Source organism: Macaca nemestrina, chromosome 1 (genome assembly GCF_043159975.1).
Source record: "Macaca nemestrina isolate mMacNem1 chromosome 1, mMacNem.hap1, whole genome shotgun sequence".
Classification (NCBI taxonomy): domain Eukaryota; kingdom Metazoa; phylum Chordata; class Mammalia; order Primates; family Cercopithecidae; genus Macaca; species Macaca nemestrina.
In genome coordinates, this window is record NC_092125.1 from 152,231,337 (window position 1) to 152,253,882 (window position 22,546).

Sequence of the window (22,546 nt, forward strand, 5' to 3'; positions counted from 1 at the left end):
AGTATTGATTCACAACTCTTTCGAAGTTTAAAAGAGGGCTAAGTTGTGTACAAGAGCAAAGTCATAGAACAATGATCATTTAACATACAGAGGGCATGACATTTGATTGTATCTAAGCTTCTTCAAATGCCAAGAAGAATCTGAAGAAAGATACTTGATATTGACTTTTTAAAGGCCCACATAGATAAAATTAATAAATCTTATTAAAGTTTATTTTAGGGATATTGATTTTAAAGTAGAAATGCACCCACAAAGAAAGTCCCGTGATAAAGGCTAATGTGTAAATTCCTTTAAAACCCGTAGTTACTGTAATTATATGGAGCATTTTACAAGCAACCAGGGACTGCTTTGGATAAATGACTGAAATTTAATCAGTTTCTGGCACAGACTGCCTTTCTTTCCACCTCGAATTTCCAAAGCACTGTTTCTAGGGCAGGCCTGTTCAGATAGTGAACCTTTATTATCACATTTGATCTGTCTTTGAGCACTTTCCAAAGGAAAGGCTTCCGCAGATCTCCTAGAAGATAAAGGAATGGGATGATTTTTCTCAATAGCACATGTCCTTCCTCCCGTCCCATTCCATTCTCAGCAAACTTAATTCCGCTCTGCAGTCTGCATTTTATAATCACATGGAGCATTATGTATGAAATGCATAAAACATCGATGTGCTAATGTTGCCACCGGAGACTATCAGATAAAGAAGTAGGCATATCCTTTTGTACTCTTAGGACATAAGTGTATGTCCTGAACCTTTTTAAAAAACAACTCATTTCATTTCTAAGCATTTTGGGCTTTATTTGTATTAAGTGGCTTAGGCCTGCCAGTCCGCTGCAGGGAAATGTGAGTTTGATGTAGTTTTTAAAGCAAAGAGGAACTGGAAAAATAATCACAAATGATGAATGTGAAAATTAAGCTACCTCTAGAGTTTATGTTTTACAAGGATGAAATCGATCAGTTTATCTCCTGGCTGATTTAAAACATATCTGATTATTTCTGATGGTTCAAGATGTAATGGTCTGAAAGTCTAAATAGAATTCTTAGACTTATCTTTATTAAAACCTGAGGAACTGAAGATATAACTGTCTGGATTGATTACAGTATTTCTGCTGTGGAGAAAAATAACAGCCCTGAGTCACTTCTTGTTGTTCACATCTTCATTAATGTGCTTTATATATTTCTGTCCCTAGAGCAAATTAGTGTGTTTTTTTCTTCTTTTGTATTGTAGTTCACTTAAACTTAGATTCTTTGAACATAGCTGGATTGCAGTGTGACATTTGAGTCCTAGAGATCAATTGATGGTTGTTAAAGATCATGAAGAATGGCCCATTAAAACAGTTAGTATATGACAAATAACAACGTTTATGTTTAGTGTGGAAATTTATCAACTAGACAGAGCACTTATTACTGAGACCTGAATGAAAGTCTACTTGAACCAACTTATTAATCAGTCAGTGCCCTAGTCTTAACAGACTGTCTTATTAAAGAACTCTAGATATATTAAAATTGAACTCTAATGTGATAGGTACTATTCCTGAGCTACAATCACAAAGTACACAATTATTACTGAAGACTAAAGTCTATGGAAAAGAAAATAAAAGCCTTTTTTATTTCCGGAGGACTGGGATACTTTGCCTCAAATCTCTGGGTCTGATTAAACACAGTATCTAACATGGGAAGGTTAGTTATGTGGTTAATTCTTTCTCCCACTCTCCATATGTAATCACACGTCGAGATATGACAAACTTAAACTTTCCACCTGCGTGTATTTATATAGTCCACACTAAAGAATCTTCTTAAATTTCTGAAGAATTTTTTTTTTTTTGAAAAATTGAAGCACTACCGATGGGGAAAAAAAAAAATCATTGCTCTGGCTGGCAAGTGGTATGAATGCTTAGTGAGATCCTCTGGGCCTCTGGGCCTAGAAGAAATCATCGCCATTTCTCATCCTCCACGGAGTTATTGGGGGTAGAGCCCTTCGGTACTGTGAGCCTTGGGGATGAGCAGGGATGACAACAGAGTTGAATATCATCTCAAATGACTATACGTCTGTGGGTATTGATTGTCTGGGAGTGCTGGGTTGAGAGGGATGCTTGAAGCTAAGTTTAAGCACAACATGAGAGCAAACCATTATAAATTAAAGACATTTGCATGAGGCAAGTTTAGAGTTATATTGGAAGAGAATTCTTGGCTTCTAACCTCTGTGACTCATTTGGGTGTGGGGCTGGCTGACCTTCATTTACCTGGGAGAGAAAGTGTGCATGTTTTGGTAAATAGCCAATAGCTGCTTGATGCAATCAATTGCCCTTATGGTAGAAAGGTGTAAGGGATGTGCCCAGTAGCAATCAACAATTAAATGACTTACCAAACACCTGCAGTGACGTAAGAGAGAATCTTCTTTGTTTTCTCAATGTCTTAAAACTTGATAGCTGAAATTCAACACAATAGCGTTGAAAAAGACTGCAGACATCTTTTAAATACAGGTGGGGTAGACTTCTGACTCTCCCAGAAGAGGTACTGTGAGGGGAAACTTACCCTCTTCTAAGGCAGGTTTCTGGACAGTCTAGTTTTTTAAAAATAGTTCTTTCATGAACTGGTTGAAGTGGACCTCTGTGTAAACTTGACATTTGTGGCTGTGGATCTGCTCTTCTACAGAACACAAAGCAATTCTGGTCTCTTCTACTGGACAATTTACTAAATATTCACTCAAATAAAAAAAACCCAACTGATCCAGTTTCTTAAACTTACTATGGCCAAAACAGGGCATTTAAACTTCTAGCTTAAAGTTTCCGGCTGGGCGTGGTGGCTCACTCCTGTAATCCCAGCACTTTGGGAGGTCGGGGTGGGTGGATCACCTGAGGCCAGGAGTTCGAGACCAGCCTAGCCAACACTGTGAAACCCTGTCTCTACTAAAACTACAAAATTAGCTGAGCGTGCTGGTGGGTGCCTGTAATCCCAGCTACCTGGGAGACTGAGGCAGGGCAATTGCTTGAACCCAGGAGGCAGAGGTTGCAGTGAGCGGAGGCTGAGACACTGCATTCTAACTTGAGTGACAGAACAAGACTCTGCCTCAAAAAAAAGAAAAAGAAGTTTCCTCACCACCCCCTTAGCTCAGGGAGGTTACTCAGACCAGAAAAAGTGGGTGTTGGTTGGCATCTTATTTTCTTTTCCTGATCCATCATCACATTCTCTTGATACTACTTCTAAACTGTGTGTGTGTATGTATAATTTTTAACATATATAACTTAAATATATATAACGATTTAATATATATAATTTAAAAAATTATATATATATATTATTTTTTTTTTTTTGGAGACAGGATCTCATTCTGTCACCCAGGCTGAAGTTGAGTAGTGCAATCATGGCTCAATTCAGCCTTGACTTCCTGAGCTCAAGCCATCCTCCTGCCTCAGCTTTCCAAATAGCTGGGACTACAGGCACATGCCACCACACCCAGCGATTTTTGTTTTTTTTTTTGTTTTTGTATAGACAGGGTTTTGCCATATTGCCTGGACTGGTCTTGAACTCCTGGGCTCTCGTGACTTCTCTGCCTTGGCTTCCCAAATGCTGGGATTACAGGCGTGAGCTACTGTGTCCAGCCCTAAAAAAATATTTTTAATCTGTCTTTCTTATTCAGTCTCCATCTCTTCCGCTTGAAGCCTAATGACCTTCATCTCTGTCTTTCCCACTACAGTAGCCTCTTAAAGGGCTCCCTCACTACCTCTTCCCTCCTTCCAATACATTAGCCAGCCAAAACCAGAGGTATCTTTGCAAAAGTGAGTCTCCCTGCCTCACTCTGCTTAAATTCTTCAGTAGTTTCTCCTGGCACTTTCAACAGTAGTCTGAACATAGCTTCAAAGAGCTACAACAATCTGGCCTCATTTTCTTCTCACAACGTTCTCTCTTGATTCTTTGTGATATTCTTCTTTTCTGTTCTCTTTGTCCTCAATTTTGCCAAGCTCTTTTCTACTTTAAGGGTCTCTTAATTATGAGGATTGCATATGCTATTCTCATTGCTTGGAATGACCACTCTCCCTATATCCATCTTTATTAATTTGATTTAAATGTCACTTCTTCAGAGAAACCTTCCTTGACTATATGCTCCATTCCAATTAAGTCCAATCAGCTTATTTATTTCTTCATTGCAGCTCTTCCTCCTTATCACTATTTGTTATCAAATGTTTCTTTGTGTGATTATTTAAAGTCTATCTTCTCCTCTTGAGTATAAAGTCCATTTACAAAAGGATAAAAGACCAATTTCTTGACTGGATATGGTGGCTCATGCCTGTAATCCCAGAATTTTGGGAGTCTGAGGTGGGAGGACTGTTTGAGTCCAGGAGTTCAAGACCAGCCTGGGTAACATAGTGAGACCCTATTCTCAACAACAACAAAAAAGATTAAATTAACCTAGTGCAGTGGCTCCCACCTGTGGTCTCAGCTACTCTGGGGTCTAAGGTAGGAGGGTTGTGTGAGCCTAGGAGGTTTAGGCTGATGATCCTTGATTACACCACCACATTCCAGCCTGAGTGACAGTGCAAGACCCTGATTCAAAACAAAAAACAAAAACAAAAAAACCAGAAGAATTTTCTTTTCTATTTTCTGTGTTTATGTCATACATAAGCACAGTGCTTGCCAAAATGTCAATTAATATTTGTTGAAAGATATGCATAGGTCAGGCACGGTGGCTCACACCTGTAATCCCAGCCCTTTGGGAAGCCAAGGTGGGTAGATCACTTGAGATCAGGAGTTTCAGACCAGCCTGGGCAACACAGCAAAACTCCATCTCTACTAAAAATACAAAAATTAACTGGGCGTGGTGGCACGCGCCTGTATTCCCAGCTGTTCAGGGGGTTGAGGCAGGAGAATTTCTTGAACCCAAGGGTGGGAGGTTGCAGTGAGCTGAGATCACCCCACTGCACTCCAGCCTGGGCAATAGAGTGAGACCCTGTCTCAACAAACAAACAAACAAAAAACAGCAAAAGAAAGACATCCATAGTGATCCATATCCATTGTTTATGATATCTCCCATTAGTCTTCTTTTTTCTAGGTCAACCACTTGGTTATTTTACTATTCCCCATATGACATGCTTTTTAAAACTTTCTTCAACTTGGCCCCTTATTTTTGATATACTGTGTTTTTCAATGTTCTCCCTTAAATGTATAGAACTAATTATAATATGCCAGACATGATCTAATAATTGTAGAATATAATGAGATCATTCTTTCTACTGTCTTTTTTACAGTGTCTATTAATTTAGCCTAAGGTGGTGGTATTCTTTTTTAGCAGTCCTATCACCATTGGTGCATATTAAGCTTATGATTAATTGAAGACCATAAATCTTTTTCTCCCTAACTAAAGTTCCCTGCTAGAAAACCTCCTTTAAAATTGTATATTTCATGTTTTTAACTGATGTACATCATTATGCACTTACCACGTCCTGTTACCTTTATTCCTAAATATCATATATGGTATCTTTTTGAGGTTTGTTTCACGTGTAATTTGGCTAAGCATATTTACTTTGTTCACATTCAATGTACAAAATGCAAGGGCCAAAGGTAGAAATTTGTATTTCACCCCCAGGTAGGGTCAAAGATTCACACATTTTTGTTTATACCGTGTGTGTGTGTGTATATATATGTGAATTAGTCCTGTACATTCAAGGAAGAACATTGAAAAAAATAATATGTCAAAAATATCTAAAGAATATGTATTTAAGTAAACTTGTTTTTTAAATTTCAGTGTTTACTTGTAAAAATGTTAGTAAGAGTGGTGGTCTAAAAAACGTAGGCATGCCTCATTTTATTGCACTTTGCAGCTACTGTGTTTTTTTACAAACTGAAGGTTTGTGGTAAACTTTGGTCCAGCAAGTCTATCGGAATCATTTTTTCTTTTTTTTTCAACAGCATGTAATCACTTCATGTCTTTGTGTCACATTTTGGTAATTCTCACAGTATTTCATGCTTTTTCATTGTTATGAAATCTGTGACAGTGATCTGTGATCAGTGATCTTTGATATCACTATTATAATCATTGAGGAATGCCATGAACCACACCCGTTTAAGACCGTGAATTTAATGGATAAATATGTGTGTTCCGACTGCTCTACTGACCGGGTATTCTCCGGCTGCTCATCCACTGGTCTCCCTCCCTCTCCCCTTGACCCGGGTCTCCCTATTTTCTGACTCACACCAATATTGAAATTAGGCCAATTAATAATCGTACAATGGCCTCTAAGTGAAAGGAATGGTTGCCTCTCTCTAACTTTAAATCAAAAGCTAGAAATGATGAAGCTTAGTGAGGAAGGCATGTTAAAAGCTCAGACACGTTGAAAGATAGACCTCTTGCACCAGTTAGACAACTTGGGAATGCAAAGGAAAAGTTTTTGAAGGAAATTGAAACTACTACTCTTGTGAGCACATGAATGGTAAGAAAGCAAAATAGCTTTATTGCTGATATAGTTTTAGTGGTCAGGATAGAAGACCAAAACAGCCCCAAAATTGCCCTAAGTAAGCTAAAACCTAATCCAGAGCAAGACCTTAACTCTCTTCAATTTTATAAAGCTTCAGAAGAAAAGTTTGAAACTATCAGAGGTTGGCTTATGAGGTTTATAGAAAGAAGCCATCTCCATAACATAAAACTGCAAGGTGAAGCAAGTGCTGATCTAAAAGCTACAGCAAGTTATCCAGAAGATCTAGCTAAGATAATTGATGAAGGTGGCTATACTAAGAAGATATTCAACGTATTGAAAACAGCCTTATATTGGAAAAAGATGTCATCTAGGACTTAACTAGCTAGAGAGGAGAAGTCCATGCCTGGCTTCAAAGCTTCAGAGGACAGGATGACTTTGTTTGAGGCTAAAGCACCTAATGACTTTAAGTTGAAGCCAATGCTCATTTACCACTCTGGAAACATTAGGACCCTTAAGAATTATGCTAAATCTATTCTAGAATTATGCTAAATCTACTCTGTGCTCTATAAATAGAATGACAAAGCCTGGATGACAGCATGTCTGTTTACAACATGGTTTATTGAATATTTTAAGCCCGTTATGAAGACCCACTGCTCAGAAAAAAAAGCTTTCTTTCAAAATATTGCTATCATTACAACGTACCTGGTCCATTGAGAGCTCTGATGAAGATGCACAAAGAGAAGAATGCTGTTTTTCTGTTGGGAACACAACATCCATTCTTCAGCCTGTAAATCAAGGAGGAATTTTGACCTTCAAGTCTTATTATCTAAGAAGTACATTTAATGAGACTGTGGCTGCCATAGATAGAGTTTCTTCTGAGGGAATCTGAGGAAAGTAATTTGAAAACCTTTTGGCAAGGATTCAACATTCTAGATGTTGTTAAGGCATTCATGATTGATAGGAGGAGTCAAAGTGGCAACATTAACAGGACTTTGGAAGAAGTTGACTTCTACTGTCATAGATGACTTTGAGAGGTTTAAGACTTCAGTGCAGAAAGTAACTGTAGATGTGGTGGAACTATCAAATTGAACTAACTGGAGCCTGAAGATGTCACTGAATTGCTACAGGCTCATGACAAAATTTGAATGGATGAGAAGTTACTTCTTATGGATGAGCAAATAAATTGGTTTCTTGAGATGGAAACTACTCTTGGTGAAGATGCTGTGAACATTGTTGCAATGACAACAAAGGATTTGGAATATTATGTAAGCTTACTTGATAAAGCAGCAGCAGGGTTTGAGAGGATTGACTCCAATTCTGAAAGAAGTTCTGCAGGTAAAATGCTATCAAACAACTCTGTATAATAGAGAGAAATCTTACATGAAAGGAAAAGTCAATCAATGCAGCGAACTTCTTTGCTGCCTTATTTTAAGAAATTGCTACAGCCACCACAGCCTTCAGCAACCGCCATCCTGATAAGTCAGCAGTCACCAATGTTGAGGCAAGACCTTCTACCAGCAAAAAGAATATGACTGCTGAAAGCTCGGATGATTGACCTAGAAGGCTTAGAAGACGAAATGATTCATAGGTCTTATTTTCCTCTACAATTATTGCCTTGTTCTAAGAAGTGAAATTAATGAATGCAACAAAAACTCACGATAATTTGACTTATGATTATTTTAGCCTTTATAGAACCATTCACTAGAAACATTCATAATTCCAGTTCCACTGAAAAAACATTTGTTGAGGCCCGCCTCTATGATCAGCTTTGTAGAAATGCTATTCTCAAAGACAAGTTTGACCCATTAGCCTATTGGGATCACCGGGAGAGAAAGTTAGGGAATTCTCTTAGTTTCATGAGAAATTTGCATATTTCACAGCCTTTCTTGTCTATGATACACCCTGTTGAAAAGAATCTGGGTTTGTATTTAAGATTATGTTGCTCTGTTGAGCCAGAGCAGGACATAGAAGAGTAGGAAAAATGCTGTTGGATATATTAAAGAAGTATAACTCTGGAATTTGCTCTAAAATTCTTTCAAACAGACAAGTATCACCATAGAATTGATGGAGGATAAAATGACTGTTACATGCAATGAAAAAATGAAAGTAGAAAAAAGAAGACAGAGATGATTAAAGTAGTTGAAGAAAGGATTCATTAAGAGAGGTGAATTTGCTCATAAGAATCAGAAATGCTGAATTTTATGACTCCAGTAGGAAAAAAAAAATACAAGAAGATCTTTTTTTATAAAACATTTTCCAAAATAAATTTAATTTTAAGTTACAGAAATATTATTAGGTATATTTTCCAGATTACTAAAGAATCCCTGGATTCATGCTGTCTTATCACTGCTATTATTACTATCATGTTTACTTTTGCAGCTAGTACTATACTAGTAATAGTCACCGTTATTCAACTAATTTTTGTGCCTGTAGGCTGAATTCTTTTAAAATATCATTTCATTTGTCTATGAAACAACCATGTAAGTTTGCTATTAGTAGATATCAGTATTGCCCCCATTTTACAGATAAACATGAGGCTTAAGGAATTAAATAACTTGTTTATGGTCTCACAGCTTCTAAATGGCACAGCCTGACTTTAGACTTCACTTCCACTTTATGGAATAACAAAGGGGAATAATATTGTCAAAATGCAGTTATAAATATTACTCTTTTTTTTTTTTTTTTTTGAGACGGAGTCTGGCTCTGTCGCCCAGGCTGGAGTGCAGTGACTGGATCTCAGCTCACTGCAAGCTCCGCCTCCCGGGTTTACGCCATTCTCCTGCCTCAGCCTCCCGAGTAGCTGGGACTACAGGCGCCGCCACCTCGCCCGGCTAGTTTTTTGTATTTTTTAGTAGAGATGGGGTTTCACCGTGTTAGCCAGGATGGTCTTGATCTCCTGACCTCGTGATCCGCCCGTCTCGGCCTCCCAAAGTGCTGGGATTACAGGCTTGAGCCACCGCGCCCGTAAATATTACTCTTAAAAGTGTAACAATTGATGTAGAATGTAATCTTGGCCTCATTGACTAGTATCAATAAACTAAATTACTTACTTATTCGATTGTACAGGTGTATTTTTATAATTTGATACTGTTATTGATCACATTCATAACATAAAATACAGAAATCAGGAAAGCATAAAACAGAAATGACAGTGATTTTATTAAAGGTATAGTGTCTATGTTCTTTAAAGTTGGAGAGTGCATTTTTCTATTTTATTGCAAATATAATATTTGGTATATTAAATATAAACAGTGAAAAATTTAATGATGTAAATATAAAAATGCTTCATTTGGTTATGTGTATGCATTTATGATACAATCATGGAATGTCATCATTAAAATGTATACCTATTGAAATTATGTGCATATGTACACACACACATCTACACAAACATCTACACACACACAATCATGACATGTTTCAAACATATAATTACATTTTGAAACATATTCACCTATATAGATATACATAAATATGCAGACAGACCTCCTACTTACAAATGATTGTTTCAAAAATTTTAAGAACAGTTGTATTTTCATTCCACCAACTATGATTTACTTATTTAACCCTCAATTCCTGAGATAGCATTTTAAGTATAATTTAAGCTAAACCCTAACACTCTGTACTATACTGTTTCTAGAGACAAACTTGGCTTTATTCAACAACAAATCTTAATAGAGGAGTTACTATGTTCCACAAACTATGCAGATGTTAGCGATACAACATACAATTCTCAAAATGTGTATAGTCTAGAATGGGATATAGAAAAGTCAGTCAACAGAACTCAGAGGGATACAGTGGGATGGTAACACTACGGAATGCCATCACAATCAGATGGGTCAGTGGCACTTTTTTGAATGAAGTGATGAGTGCCTGGAGAGTTCTGAGGGATGAAAAGCATTGAGGCAGTTGCAGTATGGAATTATGTGGGGTTGAAGGTTGGAGAGAGAGACACAACAGAGTCGAGACATAGAGTGAAGAAACATCTCCTTCTGTGCTACAGGAGAGGGTTTTTATCCTTGGTATTACTGACATTTTGGGAAGAATTAGTCATTGTTGTGGGGGTTGAGTTATGTATTCTAGAATGTTTAGCAGCATATGTAGCCTCTACCCCACTAGATACCCATAGTACCAGTACCTCCCACCCCCAACCTGAACCAAAAATGCCTCTCAACATTACCAAATGTTCACCAGGGAAGCAAAATCATCCCTAGTTGAGAACCACTGTTGTAAGGAAAAAGACAGACAGGATAGCATTGGACACTAGGATAACTTGCTAACTTTACATTGACAAAGAAAGGTCAAATTCCATTTGCACTTTCCCAACACTGCTGTCTAGATGCCCTAAATTGGGGTGGATGAGAGATAGTTATGTATGCTTTTTAATGTATCCTCCAACTACCTGGGATCTGGATGTTTACAATTCAGAGATTTCTTTCTAGGCATGAGTATAGGTAAATAAACAACACATATATATATACACTGCAAAGACATAAATCAGAACATCTCTGATTTGGCCATAATGTTTACTGATCATCTATCTTTCATTTCTATATATTGCCAGAAAAAATTTTTATAAACTTTCCAGAATATAATACATGCCTTCTGGCAGAAATAAGAGTTGAATCAACCTTGCAAATTCCATGTTAGTGTATAAATTCCAAGAGTCTCCTTAAAGGGGGAACATCTGTTTAGTGAAGTTTCATTATTTTCCTCTTTAAAGAAAGAAAAAGCTATGAAAATGATAAAATATGATTGACCTAAAACACAATATATCCAACTTTAATCATTTTCTAAATCCAAAGATATTTTTAGATGAAAGCAAAGGAGGTCATTTTCAAATCATTTTGTGAAACTTAAGCCTACCCAGAGGAAAGGTAATTTTGTTTGATCCTGAACATCAAGTGAATTTGTTCACCAAACCATTTATTCCAAAAGGTAATTAAAATAATGTAAAATTGATCCAATATATGTTTAACAAAATTAACTAATTATAATCTGCTTAAACCATTTAACCTTTATAGTTCCTTTAAAAGTGTTTGATTTTCTTTGGAAAAATAAACAATGTACTTTAAAAAGGTGGTGCCTCCTTGTCTACCTTTCTTCTTCTTTTTTTGTGTTTTTTTTTTTTTTTTTTGTAGATGATCCTATGCTAAGATGTCAATATAACAAATAGAATAGACAAACAGCTAAGGGAAGAAAGGAAGATTTCTCCTTAAGTCAAGGACACACATGAGAAGGAAAATATTATAAGATAAGGACATAAATATGAGTTCTTTTACAGTAAGTATTGATGTTAATGTCTCAGAACTTATGCCAAATTTCCAAGTGAAATGTGTATCAATTATCTTCCTTCAGGTATTCAAGTTGACTTACGGACAAAATATATACTGCAACTTAGCGTTTGTTTATTTTCAATTGCTTTCCATTTATTCAAGTCACTGTCAAACAGACATATTTTGAAAAGTTCAACAAATCCAAAAAAAGCCTAACTGCCAATCACTAGCTACATTTATTTTGAACTTACCTATTCTAATACTGAGTAGATGTCAAAATTCCAGAGGGTTTGCATGGGCTCTTAGTGTCCGGGAGAGGTAGAAAATAGTGACGTAAGAGAAGAAATGAGCTGTGACAGCTCCATCCTTTAAAAAGAGTGGAAGAACTAGGAACTACCTCAGGGAAAAAATGGTAGAAGTAACCATGAGCCCTGAGGGACTTTCTAATCCATATCTATTATTAATTCATTATAATTTACTATTTTATTTTGGAGATAAAATTGTCATCATGTGATTTCTAAAACCAAATGACATTATAAAAGACACCCAATGGTAAGAGGTATTAACTGAAGTAACTGTCACTGCTCCATAGAGTAAAACAAGTTATACATTGGGAAAGAAGCACTCTGAATGTGATTTTTTGATGGCAAAGAATCAGGTCACCCCTCATACTGAGGTTAATTTGTTGACTCATATTTCCACTTTCCAATGATATTGTATCACATGAACAAATCTCTACCTCTAATCAATTTTTTTTATTGAATTGTGACCTTTAATCCACCTTCTTTTTTTGATTATGAATGACAGTGACCTTTGCGTAATTTAAAGCAGACACTCTGATGCAAAATTATGCAAACTACACATGTAAATTCTGAATCAAACTAAAGATGTGCATAATCTACTGGTGAGAAATTATTTCAGAAGACATTTGTATTAAGGCTGAATGAGGTATCTGAGGGTAAGTGAATTAGTCAGCATACAAATGGTCGGTTGGAAGAGTTGCAAAGACCAAATGCTGTTTATATTTTCTCAGCTTCTATTTAGAAAACTGAAATGTCAATATACATATCAATTTTTATTATTTTACTCAGCATTTTATGGCATTCAGGAAATGATCACAATGTAATAAAGTCAGACAAGATTATTTTTTCAGAGGACTTGGCAAACTGTGCCTGAATATTCAATTCATTGTCATTTCTATTCATTTTCTGCTGCACAAAAGCCTGGTGAAATTCTGCCACAGCATGTGTAACATGTTGACTTCCTGACACTGTTTTATCTCGTTAAAGAAGAACTTTATGTCCAATAGCATCTGGCAGTCAGTAGTGTTTCTAGGATATATTTAGAAACTACTATCTCAAGGAAAAAAGTTAAAGAATAAAGGAAGCATGTTTGTGTTGAGAATCGGATGAATATCCTGTTCCAGACCTACCTCCTGATTCTCCTTTTTACTACCGGCTCTTTCTTTTTTTCTGTGGATTAATACAAATGGTTCTGAGCTGATATTACTGAGGGCAAACCCAGCTTTGGGTACAAACTAAAATGCAGCCTAATCCTATAATCCACTCTCACTCAAGCCATTCTATTTTACACAGTGCCGTTAATGCAAACTGCACATTGTTGCTTCTCAAATTATACTTTGTTTTCCATACATACAAAAAAATAAAAATATAAGTGCATCACACATGCTTAAAACACATAATCCACAATCTGCACTTTATGACATAGATACACATGTATATGGGTTTATATATGATGAAGATTATGTCACAGCAGTAAGCCATTGAGTGCATTTCACTGTCAGAACTGCACCAAACAGTACCTGGCACAAGCATGTACTTTCATGATTAACACCGGGGGGTTGTCAGATTGCTATATCTGAAATAAACAGATTTACCCTGACAGATAATCAGCATTTTGCACTGCCTAATACATGTTTATCTTTCACTATCGACATAATTACACTAAAAGTGCACTTAATATAATCTTTCATAGGAAATTAAATGGGTTTGAATGATATACTTATAATGGATTGGGGACAAAGTATGAAGGAGAGAAATATCAATACTAGATGTTTTGGGAGAACACATACATGAAGCAATGACGAGGGAATCAATGAACACCAGAAAAAGATCAATGGCAGTCTGTGTTTAAGGAATTCATTTACATAGTTTCCAAAGAAATCAGAAAAATCCTACAAAGCTGTGAAATACCCTCTTGATTTTTTCATGTCCTGATGCTTCTTTTCTTCTGACATGTGCTATATGCTCTCCTCTCACACATAAAAAGCTAAGAAGGAGAGTCCTCTTAGGGGGAGTTTTATATTTGTCTGATTCATAGTCAATTCTTTCAAAAGTTTGCAGTCTGGCTTTTGAACTTTGGGACTGGAAACTCATAGTGGCCTGCACAGATACCACTTTCAAAAGGAAATTCAGCAAGCTCTGAATTAGCACCTATCACCCGAGAGGCTAAGAGCACAGACAGGCATGCCATTTTAAGAGCCGTAGAAATTAACACGTGCTGATCCATAGGCATCAGGCCTTAAGGATATTAAATTAGGACCTGAGAAGCAGAATTAGGTGAAAATATTAATTTAAATCAACATTATAAATGTGACCCCCAGCATAGGAAGCATCTTTCTTTAAGGATATGCTAATTTACAACTGTGGTCTGCTCACTGCCTATGAGAAGACCTAAGAATTTTAAGCCTCACTTTGTTAGTAACAGCACTTTGATGTCCCATAAATCTCTTTTCTTTTCTTAGCTACAAAATAAAATGAAGTCATGAAACATTTAAATACCCATGTCTGTGAGTGGGATCCAGGGTGCTATAAATATGATTTTGAACAGAAAACAAAATGAGGATAAAGAGGTACTTCAAATGTCTTCAGTGAACTTAGCATTGTTTTGGGCATGTAGCAGACATTATTTTATTTCTTCACTATAAAGCTGAGAAATGGGTATTTTTTCCATCTAAGGAAGCTGAAGCTCAGAGAGATTCAATAATACTCCGCATATATTGTGTTCCAACCAAGGTCTGTCTGTCTGAAACTAGTACTCTTTCTGTTTCATTATGTTTTCTCTGTAAATTCAGTTTACATGATTTTTAAATGTCTTTGGCTTTTGTTTTCCAATGAAGAATGTAGAATTTTAAACCAAGGTCCTACATCTCTCTCATCAATTAGAAATACATATCCACAGTCACCTGTAGGCTGCTCCATCCCTCTCTGAAACTGATAACACCCCGGAAGCCAGTATACAATGGCTTTTCACTTGCTAATCAAAAGGATTTCACAAATACTCTAACATCTCAATGGCTAAAGGCTGAAAAATGGAATGACTAAGAGCTGAGAAACAAAATGCGTCTAGCATGTGGTTAGAGTACCTCAATGGGTAGAAAATCCATATGTTTAGTTCCTTTACCTACTCCAAATCTTTGGAGGAACCGGAACCTTTCCCCTGGACCTTGGCACCCAGAAAGGGATAGAAAGTTCTGCTTTCTATCCACATTGGTGGACCCCAAACTGCTTTTTCTGTTTTGCTCCTGCCAGCACTGCCTCCTGAGGTCCACGTCTCATTGTTCCAGGAGCATGCTGGCTGGCGATCATTGTACCTTGGAAGCTGCCCTGAAACCCACTTCTCTGACAGGCTCTGTCTCCACATTGGTTGGGTGATGGTGTCTGCCTGGGTGAAACTGGATTTGCAAAATTCCTTTTAGAACCTGATTTATGGTTGTGAACTCTTTCTGTAGATTTCTTATTGGATTGACTATTCCATAGTGTGCCTTAAAAGCCACCTTACATTCTCTTTGCTTTCATCCTTGCTTAGGAGCCTAACTCCTCTTAACATATTCATTCCTGGAAAGTCAAAGCTTTAGGATGAAGAATAACTTCTCTTTAAGATTAATTATTATTTCTATTTCATTTATAGTGTCTGAAGATTTAGTGACAGAGGTTTAAAGAGCTGAAAACTGAAGTTAATAAAAAAAAAATGCCAAAGTCTGAATTCTTTAAAATCTCCTAAACCCTCCTCTCCTCATCTTTCTTCCCCATTCCCCCACTATATTCCATATTTCTCTATTTTTCTCTTTGTCTTTCGGTCTCCTTCTTTTCTTAACTTTTCACCTTGGTTCTTTTGCCAGTTGCCTCTCCTTTTAACTTCCAAAAAGAGAAATCATAGTATATATTTTTTATCCATTGGAATAATTTCCTTTCTTGTCACAATTTTAAAAATTAAGCATGTGTAAATTTTAATACGCTGTCAGAGAGCATAGGCTCAGTATTTGGATTATAGCTAAGTCTCAAGAAATGTGTTGGATGGATAGATGTTCCTCTCATTGCTCCTGAAACAATTTTTAAAAATATATAACGTAAGCTAACTCAATTTTTACAAAATTCAGTCAACCATTCAAATATTAATCAAGAGTAGGCTCTAGTCTCAGTGCTGAGGCTAGGACTGTGAAGGACACAGATTAAGTATGATTTTCACTCTCAAGTAGTTTACAAACTACTGGGAGTACAAGAATATGACCCATGAAACAACCTGGGAAATATGAAACAAGAACACAATTAGAGGCTGACTTGCGTGATATAAACTGCAGGCATTGTGAATGCACAGAAAAGAGGTCTCAATGCAAAAAGGGCGCTTGATTAATTTTTCTGGGAGAAGATAGAAGGAACTATATATAACAACAACCATAAAACAACAACAGTAACAAATGGGCCTTCTAATCCTGGTACATCTTATCTAATGAAATGTTGCTTACCAAAATGTACGTCTTATCTAATGAAGTTTTAGTTTTGAGCTTGAATATGTTAACTGTCCAGTCTGAAGTGATTGCTAGCACATTTCAGAGTTAAGTTGTTTAAATATTTTTGCACACCTTCCTCAGCAAGAAAAATCCCTTGGTTTTATATTTAATTGCAGGAAGTTGACATCTTTTTAGATAGGGAGTTCAGTATTGCAGCCAAAGAATTTAGTAATGAGGGACACGTTCTTCAAATGGTTGTAGGGCAGTTTTAACTCCATTAAATGTTTCTATCAGCACAGACTCAAAGTCACCATCCTCTGTTCTCTTCTCACCACTCTTCTCTTCACTCTCCTTTCTTTTTTTTTTTTTTTCCTTTCAAGGAGAGAGTATCAACCAAGTAATGGAGAAATCAAATCTGAAAAGAATGTCTCACAGGCTAAGGGACTCACTCAGCAAGAGATGATGACGAGGTTAGCTCAAATTTAAATTAATTCCCAACCTTTCCCATACCAGTGGTCAACATCTAACTTGGCTAATCCGAGCAAAACCGATATATTAAAATAACTTTAAAGGTAGGTTCTTGGGCTTTTTGCCTGCCAGCAGATAGAGGTTGTGAATATACAGGGCAGTCCGTCTGCCTGATACTTCAGAGAAGATCTAAAAAGAATGCTGGTATCACAGAAGACCATCAAAATTGTTTTCCATTTGTTACTTGAGAAATGTGTAGCTTGCTTAATTGCTACTGACCCATGTTCTGCAAACTACTGCCACTTGATTATGTGTTGATGCTGTTTGGGTTTTGGTTTATATTAGATATCTGATATCCACAGGTCAAATAAACACTGTCTTTGAATCACATCCCTATGGGTTACATACATAATAGTTCATCTTTTCACAGTGGGAGGAAAGAAAGTGGGAGACAATTCAAAGGCTATCCCAAATAAACAGACAGAAGTAAGGCCACAAATGCTACCCTGTGCAGACCTGTTCTTACTCAGTTCTCCTTAAGGAGATAACAACTACTGACACAAGAAGAGATAAATTATGTTCAGTGTTTCACTGTCAGACCGTTTCAACATGCATTGTTACTTCGTTTTCTTTATCTCCTTTTCTAATGTGCTGGTGTATTTTGGCTGGGGAAATTTTCATTCAGATGCATCCAGTGCGGTGAAAAGTGAGGAAAAGAGCCACTACTACCCAGAATATTTTGAAGAAAGGTATGACAAGACAGAAAAAAAATATTTTTTTTCTGATGTGAACAGTTGTTTGCATCAAAATTTTAATTGTTGTCAGATCTTCAATGGAGTTGCTAGGAAAGGTAGTCAGATAAAGCCTCAGGTTAATTTCCATCATTACTGAGCACTTTACACCACTGACAAATTTTAAACATATAAAGAGATGTCAATCTTGCTCTTTAGACAGAAAAACAAGGTGGGGAGTGGTGGCTCTTCAAAGGCTGTCAGTAGACAAGTCAGTCAATTACAGATCTGATTTAGTTCTTAACTCCTTGAGGTAAAAGACAAATGTTCTGCAAGAGTAACCATTCCTGACATGCATTAAATGAAACAACTTTTAAAACCTGTGTGATCATGATAATGCAGATTGAGGTGAAGAGCTTGGAAAAGAGTTGAAAAATCAGGATCAGATATATGAATCCAGATGACAAATGGGTAAATTGAAGCACTTTTGCTATTTGTGGGGAGTGGAATGTCCCTACTATTAGTCATCAGAGATTTAGGAAGGCATTATTGTGTGATTTTTCAAAGCCAGGAACAGACTAAATGAGTTCACATCCCAGTTCTACCCCGACTGTGTGGCCTTGGCTAAGTTACTTAACCTCTCTGTACCTCTCTTTATCTTTGAAATGGGGATGATGGTTTCACTGACCCCTTAGGGGTGGTGTACAAATTTAAGTTATTACCTATAAAGCAAAATCTGTAGGGTTTTCGCTCAATATCATAATTAATCCCTATGCAGCAATAACTTCCATGATTTAGGAAATATATGTGGCATTATAGAATCCTTCCTGAAATTTAAAATATTTACAGATGATACTGGCAGTGAATGTCTGCTGATGACGCACATCATTTCCCTTTAAGCAGGGTTGCAAGTTTCTATGGCCCCAGTGAACACTCCTGAAGTTAGATAGAACTTATTAACACCTTCCATAGCATCCTTTGCAGATGATAATTTATCTTTTTAACTGTATTCAGTAAAAGCAGCAGAAAAGAGCCAGGTGGGAATAACAACCTGGTATTATATATAGCCATAAAGTTTACCAGTTCTATAGGTTCTGCTGCAAGGCACACTAAAATGGAGTAAAATGTAACTTATCTTGAACAGTTGCTTGCATGAGTTACTAGAGGAATGGCAAGTTTACAGATAAAGCAAAGGAAACCCAAGGGAGTTGAAGGTTGTGACCATTTTATTTAGGATGCACAGTTGTAAAACCTAACTTAAGGCATACAAGTTAGGTCTTTGGAGAGTTTTCTCGGAGGTTTGCAAACAAATGTGAAGGTCTATAAAATATGTGCTTTTGAAATAACTCTCTGTGAAACGATGGTTTGAGGGTCCATGGGGAGTGCCTTTATACCTGTCAAACCCTAGTAGTTTGGTTGAAAAGAGAATGCCTGGTTGTTTGCGTTTTCCTTGTCCCCAAAAGATCTCCTTGGCCACTTTTTGAATCTATCCTCAGCTTGACTGCTGACAGAGTATTCCATGGCATTCCTTTGTTCTGAAAGGGCATCCTTTAGTTTCACACTAGTCTCAAGTTCACACAACCAGTCAATCCCATACACCTTTCCATCTGTTAAGGTTTTCCTGTGTAGGGTGCTGTTCTCAAACTCGTTTTAAATATGAAATTATCATCCTTTACTGTTAGTAAAGGATCCTTTTCTTTCCCTGTAATGCTGAAGGTGTGAATGGAATTCTCCAGCGACAGTGTCTGTGAAGAAGATATTCATGGACAACTACGTGGCTCAAATAGATAAATTCAATTAGCCCTTCCTGGAAAGCCTCAGTTTACTTTACAACTCAGTATTTTAAAGAATTTTAAAGAAATTCTAATTACTGCGTAAGAAATAAGTCAAATTCCTCTTCTCTCACTGTGAAGGGCTTTTATTACCCACTGCTATAAAACATATATCTTTTTTTCTTTTTCTGTTGCTATCCTAGCTGAGTAGCTTGCATACCAATAGGATCACTAAAATGCCACGAAGCAGAACATATTTATCTGTTAAATTCTACGTACAGTAACCTAACAAATGCCAGAGACAGAAAGATTGCCCTCTGCACAGTAATACTTGTGTAGATGTCTTCTTTATGCTAACAATGACAGGGCTTCATGCCCTGTACTGTACTCAAAAATCAGGGTGCATTTTTTTTTTTCAATAGAAGACTCCATATCAAAAAGAAAAAGAACTGCACGTTTTTGGCATTGAGATATTTTATGTGGATAATAAATTTTTTTCCCTCGAACTCCACTAACAAGTATCTACCTAGAAGATGAAATGTAAGATTTATGTCATCAGAACTATTCAGTATACCAGAGGATAATTTTTTTCTTCTTTTCAGGACTGTCAACTTTGTTTACTGTTTATGTTCAATTCTATCCTATATAAGAGATTAAATTGCCTTGTCATAGCCACATGTCAAAGCCTTCTTAGAAAAATAAGGTAATAAATGCAAAATTATATTAATAAGGAGTACTTTCAAAGACATATTACATTTATTGAAATCTAAATTATAACTGGAATGTTCTAATTATATTTGTACTAGTCAAAAAGAGATTTTTTAAGTATATAATGTTATGACACCTTAGTATGTTTTAAAATTGATGTGACTAAAGAATGATTAAAATATTATAAGTAACTTCAAGGAGACACATATGAAGTAATGTAAGCCCAGGAATTGCTTACATAAATCACCATGTATGTTGTCAAATCTGCTAGCCTCTTACATGCATTTTTAGTCCAAACTTAATCACTTGGCTATTGAAATCATTCTTAAAAATTGATCTCAAACAGTGTTATACAAACATCAGGGTTTTTAAAAGCCTTGCTACATTTAAACTTTTTCATAATACAATTTCAATCTCAAAACAATAAATAATCACATGGATAATGACAGTAACTGAATCCTAACTAATTGTAATACTTCTGCATAGCCTAGTAACAATTTAAAAATGGTGAAGAATAAATCTATTTGACAGGCCTGTTAGCAATAAGGCCTTCAGGTTTTTGCTTTGCAGCAAAATGAAGTAAAATCTATTATTTTATTGCTGTTGTTAGAAACATTTCAACAGTTAGTTATTTTTCACAGAAAATGCTGCAGGAGGACTCTCCAGGTTGGAAAAAAAAAAAAAAATCTTAACACGGTTGAATTTTACACTTGGCTATTATTGGCCAGCATACATAATAAGTTAAAACATACTGAGAAATTAATATTTTTCTAAGAGGGAAAACTTGATAGAGGATTATATTTCTACATGACAGAGTGGATACTCTAATCTTTCTGGCATTGTAAAACTGAAGCTGGCTGCAGGGAAAATAAACATTATAATAACCGGCACTTAAACAATTGTACCTATATGGTTAAGTAACAAAAGCGTGAGGCACCTGGAATCACAGTATTTGTGCCTAATGCCAGCAACAATATAAAGCATTCAAGTGACATTTGATAATGAGCAGACAGTGGAGGCATTACACACGTCTTTAGAAGAATCAGACTTCCTACCTTGAAAAGACAGATGGAGGTAAGTTCCTTTATAAAAAAAAAGTTGTAAGTAAAGCCAGGCAGCAGTTGCAGTAAATTGAGTCCTTTCAGTCACTGTATACATACAGCAGTTCTGCAGTAAGGGGAAAAATATAATGGGAGGAGCGGCTGTGAACGAGTGACCTCCTCAAGCTGAGTCCTCTCTGTGAACCAGGCATTGAGAGCCACGGCTCCTGATTTGCATGGATTATCTCCACTTGAACAGATACAGAGCAGATACATTTAAATTGAGCTGGCACAATGGCAAAAAGATGGAAGAGTGCATGAATGAGGGACAGCGCAAGAGAGGGAGAGAGAAAGAGAAACAGACACGAGATCGGAGAGCGTGGATAAGCCGGTTCTTGCAGAACTGTGTCTCAGAAGAGCTACAGCTCCCTCTTCATGTCACAGTTGTAAGATAAGAAATGTTGTCATTAAGAACTGGTTAATCATAGAGCAAAATATACTCAAATTAGCTGATGTTCGGTCCGATCCGATTTTTACGAACATGTTATGATTCTCCCTATTTTGTCATTAGGATTGTAGACAGCATACCCAAAATCTTTTATTAGTGGCCAGGTAAACATGTTTGGATGAAATTCTGAGTTTTGAATGCGATCAGTGTTTTGGCTTGAATGGCGTAGACAGCAGTGAAAGAACACAGACAGTTAGTTAAGTGGAATATTTATTTCGAAAGAAAATTAATCCCTGTTAACTTTCAAAGAGCCAGTGATACGTACTGCAATGTAAATAGAAAATGGTACTTAAATATTTCTTAATGATTATCTGAAAAGAACCCAACTGTACTACTGAATGGGAGCTTTTCAAAAATCTCTTTAAGTTGCTATTTTTGTTTTTCATATTGCTTCTTATTGGCATTTCAGGGTAAAAGAAATCCCTCTCTTTGAACAATACAGATGTATCTTTAAATAAACAATGATTATTAACTTATTCATTTGGCATCTTTAGAGTTTTCTGGGTTGTTTTATATTCATATTCTTGTTTTAAAAATGGGAAGGAGGAGAGGGCAAATACGATGATAACTCTTGCCAACAGCCACTCAATATAGGTCCATAGTAGATCTCAGAAGAAAATAATAACCCTCTTTTAGCAAGCTAATGTGAAGCCTGCCTTCTCTTTGTGTAAAGGTGTCTGCAGATACTTAAACAGCCTGGCAATTAGGTGAATTCAAAGGAAAAATCAGTCAAACCAACTAGTTGGCTGCATTGCTCATAGCCTCATAGGAGCTGGCATTAATGTGGTGTGAACCAAGTGGTATAGGTTAAATATATTTCAACAAATGGCATTAAAACTCTCAACATAAACATATGAGCATATTTGCAGAGAGTAGTAGGAGT

The 22,546-nt window shown here is 36.5% G+C and overlaps 1 protein-coding gene across 25 annotated transcripts in view; it reads right to left on the bottom strand.

Moving 5' to 3' along the window:
- Positions 1-21,520, bottom strand: part of LOC105482716 (adhesion G protein-coupled receptor L2) — a 684,023-nt gene extending 662,503 nt beyond the window's left edge. For 9 of the 25 annotated variants that reach the window (XM_071090520.1, XM_011742960.3, XM_071090619.1 and 6 more), the window contains exon 1: positions 21,171-21,519. The gene's annotated coding sequence lies outside the window, so the exon portion shown is untranslated. Of the gene's footprint in view, positions 1-21,170 lie in introns of all 25 variants that reach the window. The other 16 variants (XM_024793075.2, XM_071090541.1, XM_011742972.3 and 13 more) reach the window with 4 other exon arrangements.
- Positions 21,521-22,546: the final 1,026 nt, after the last annotated feature.